The sequence below is a fragment of the Lactuca sativa genome, chromosome 6, assembly GCF_002870075.4.
Source record: "Lactuca sativa cultivar Salinas chromosome 6, Lsat_Salinas_v11, whole genome shotgun sequence".
NCBI classification, from domain to species: Eukaryota; Viridiplantae; Streptophyta; class Magnoliopsida; order Asterales; family Asteraceae; genus Lactuca; species Lactuca sativa.
This window is the reverse complement of record NC_056628.2, coordinates 189,789,143-189,793,551: the sequence shown is the minus strand read 5'-3', so window position 1 is coordinate 189,793,551 and position 4,409 is coordinate 189,789,143. Positions and strand designations below refer to the sequence as shown.

Genomic DNA, 4,409 nt, shown 5'->3' with positions numbered 1-4,409 from the left:
ACGAACAAGACCGGTGCTCCCCATGGTGAGAAGCTTGGCCTAATGAATCCTTTTCTGAGAAGCTTGTTAATCTGACTGGAAAGTTCCTGTATCTCCACTGGTGCCAGATGATAAGGTGACTTGGCTACTAGAGTAGCCCCAGGAACTAAGTCGATTCTGAACTCGACTTGACGCTGCGGGGGTAATCCTGGTAGTTCTTCTGGAAAGATGTCGGGAAAGTCACGTACTTTTGGAATGTTCTTAATGTCCTTCACTTCTTGACTCGTATCAACGATGTGTGCGAGGAATGCATGATTTTCCTTTCGCAAGCACTTCTGAGCTTGGATACACGAAATGATGCGAAGGTTCGTACTAGGTTTGTCGCCGTAGATAACTAGAGTTTCGTTGTTAGGGAGGTTAAGACGAACTGCTTTCTCAAAGAACATGATGTCGGCGCGAAGATGACTTAACCAATCCATCCCGATTATGACGTCGAAACTTTTAATTGGGACCAGCATGAGGTCTATTTTGAAAGAATGACCATCTAGAGTTAGATTACAACCTATGTATATGCAGTTAGTACTTTCCGTTTTCCTGTTTTCCATTTCTACAGTGAATGATTCCTCTAGTGCACGTGGTTTTTGTTTAAGCAAGTGTGCAAATTTCTGGTTTACGAAACTTTTCTCCGCTCCACTGTCGAAAAGTATGCATGCATATGAATTATCGAGGAGAAACATACCAGTAACTATCGTAGGATCAACTACGGATTCCTCGTGGCCTATAGCTAGAACTCTTCCCACTCTGCTAGCATTTCCTGCCTTCGGACAGTCTCTCTTGAAATGACCAACCTCGCCACAACCATAGCAGGCTTGGCCTACTCCACCAACAGGTACTTGGTTAATCGGTTGAGATGGTGACTTACAGAATCGAGCGGTATGTCCTTTCCTGTTGCAGTTATTGTAACGACCCGAAAATCCGTCCGTTAACAATGCTAGTTTTTCGTTACTTGAATAGTTATTCTTGTAAAAATGGTTTCGATGTTTGTGATGATAAAATGAAAGAAATAAATAAAATGGTGTTAATTAACATTAAAAAGAATTTGTATGTAATTAAAATACATATAAATTAACTAATTGATTTGCTGGGGTAGTTAACATAAATATAACCCACAAAAGGTATAAACAAAGTCTAAGGGTTAAAGTCACATATTTGAAAATATAGAAGGTAGTGCTTTTGGGTTTTGGGGTATAAAGTATTATTATGGCTAAACTGCATGGACCAAAGTTGTAAGTTTTTAATAACGTATATTCAATTTGGAGGAATTAATCGTTCAAATTGATCGTTTCATTACCTTGTCCGCTCACTACTTTAAAAACAAAAAAAAAAAAACCGATCAAACCTCTTTGAGGCTGCTATACCTACGCCGACTAGAGAAAGACAAATATGGAGAGAAGTGAGTGAAAGAGAAAGAGAATAAGAGCCAGTGTTATGTTCTTCTTCTTTTCCCGGCGGGAATTGCTTGGAAGTGGTGAAGATTTCAGGCATGGCTAAAACTCGGGCGAGGATACGAGCTTTCCGGCGACTACCTGTAACTCCCGTTACCATCTTTCTTTGTTGACCAGCCCCTACCAATCGACCACAAGAAGCTATGAAAAACCGAATAAGGAGCGAGAGAGGTGCAGAGCATCGCGTGCATATTAATATATGGTTGTGTTGTTGTGGTTTTTTTCTGATATTGATGGAATTCTTTACAGAGAGCAATAAGAATCAGACAAATCGATATGGGTTTTGTTGTATTTAATACTTTTGCTAAGCCTCAATAACATCGTAGAAAAGTGGTGGGTCTTCTTGTTCCCACCTCGATGCCAATGACATTAAAGAATACATGCCCTCACCGGTGGTCGAGAGTGAGGATTTTTCTGACATCAGGGTATGCACCGAGAATAACGAGGATACGGGTCAGTGGTGTTCTTACATGCTTTATGTTGAAAGTGTTGAGCAAAGCCGATGTCTTATATTTGTTGTGTTCGGTGTACTCGGTCCAAAACAGAGAGGCATCAGGCTGAGAAAATGAATGAGCATGGATTGATAAATTTTTAGATCCATGGAAGGCTTCATCTGTATAGCTAGAGAGACGACGGCCAGACCTAATTTGTTTGTTTTCCAGTGAGGTGCTGATGGCTCATGAAATGTGGTGATATTGCTCCAAAATATTTGTTTTGGTTGTATGAGGTATGCTGAGTTTTCCAGAAAAAAATAATGAAGGAACAAAAGTTGCTTTGTAGCTGATGCATCAGGTTGTGTGCAAGGAGAACCCATCACGTGCATGTCTCTAGTTTGTGAAGGTATTGCTGCCTATAAACATAGTAGTCTACAAATTGGGTTATATGGACATTTTAGTACTATTAAAATATCAATTCATTTGTTTACGTTTAGATAAATAAGTTGATAATAAATTAATGTGGTAATCTTGATTACGTTGAGATTTAAACCTATTGGTGGTTTAAATTAACGTCACAATCATGTTATTAAATATAATAATAAAATGATAATTGGTTGTATTGGATGGTTTTGATGCACCACGATATCTACGATCAGACATTTTTTTTCACAACTCGATATTATGAGGAATTGACATTGACCGCTCAATTAATATTAAGGTATTTGTTGAATTACGGACCTACAAAGTTACGTGTTGAAGCGATAGCAAAGCCGAAAAGATAAGGTGAGTCAGTAGACTTTTCATAAACTCTGTACATAGTCGAAAACTACTTTTCGAAAACGGCTCGATTAGTCAAATTAAAATATTATTAATTGTTGATATTATGCCTATATGTGCAGTATAAGATATGTCATTGTTTTGCCTTCTGTGATATTTGCATGCTTAGTAAATTTGGTTGATATGCGTATCTTGGTACTTAATACAGTTAATTGCAACTATGATATGCTATATGAAATGTTTGATATTTGACTATGACCTTGTTGAGTATCTTCTTAGTATAATTGTTATGAATATTGATTATGATAATACGAATATTGCATGCTTGTGCTTGATTTACGATCGATTATGCGAGGTTATGCATAGGGGGCAAGGGTAGAACCTAGCACTTAGCATGAAACCCTATCCGGATACATTCGAGCATGGTTGGTTGAAAAATACCTTCTAGGAAAAGAGCTTAAGCCATTTACGAGTTGCTCGGTCTTTCTAGATGCCCGTGCGACACATGGTACGCGTACACTTCGGTGTTTGCGGACTGGAGTGATGTTGGCCATTCGAACGAGGCTTGTACAAACATCACGTAGGTGTTGGGAGGTGGCGTACGAATGTCACCGTTTGTACCAACACTCGAACGACACCGCGATGTACTTGTACATTGAATAGTCGGAGTAGTGAAACTAGAGTCTTGGGGTCGGTGTGACGGGTGGGAGTTGCGAACCACCTAAAGCATTTGGCTGGCCAGGCACACAAGTGGCGAACGAGTTTTTCCCTTGGGATTAGGTATCACTATGAGACTACCTACGCCTATACGATTATGATAGATTCCTTTGATATGATGATGTATGACTATGATATGATTATGCATGAAATATGATTGATGTTACACTAATGAATGATATGTAAATGGATGATACAAAAATTGAATGATTGAATTTTATGCGAAAGATGATTGATTATTGATTGATATGTCAATTTTGTTTATATGATCATAATTTGAATGATTGACCCGTTAGGGGATGTTATGTTTTCCCTTTGGTTGTGTACAAACTTCTATTGGCTCACGAAGCATTTGCTGACACTTGTTTCTTTGCTTTGTGCCTTTACGATTGGTACAGGTAGCTTAGGAGCTTGGCTTGGTGAGATGAGGTCACTTTGGGTAGTTTATCATTAGAATAAAGATTCCACTTGGAAACGTTATTTAATTTTGGAACTTATGCCTTCGCTACAATTAAATACTTTTGATATTTTGGTTTTGAATTGAACGTAACGTTGTAGTTTGAAATGTTTTTGAAATAAACAATGTTTACAGTCTTCCGTTGCATTTTCCGTTAAAAGATTTTAGAATAAATGAAAATAAAACTTTGAGCAAAAAATCATGACGTTATAGTTATGACAAAACATCTCTCGGCAATTTCCGTTATGGTGAAAATTGCACTTGCTGCACTTAGGGAGATTACCAGCATAAGGCTTAGCTGGTAAGGGATTAGTAGGGACAATAGGAGGTACAATATCAGCATTGATTGTAACTAGCAGTTGTTTCTTTGAGGATTCTTGTGAAGACCTGCTTTTCTTCTTGTTCCAGCCTTTTTGCTTTGTTGTTGTTGTTGTTGTTGTTTCCCTTTTGTTGCTCGGGTGCAGTAATCTTTGAGTTCTTTGGCGCTGTCAAAAGTAAAAGGCCTTGATGCTAACACATTTGAATGAATCTGGGGCG

At 38.4% G+C, this 4,409-nt stretch overlaps 1 long non-coding RNA gene across 1 annotated transcript; it reads left to right on the top strand.

Moving 5' to 3' along the window:
• The first annotated feature begins 1,133 nt into the window (after positions 1–1,133).
• Positions 1,134–3,999, top strand: LOC122194652 (uncharacterized). The gene is made up of 3 exons (XR_006184014.2): positions 1,134–2,324; positions 2,640–2,704; positions 3,814–3,999. It is a non-coding gene; the product is annotated as an uncharacterized LOC122194652 (long non-coding RNA).
• Positions 4,000–4,409: the final 410 nt, after the last annotated feature.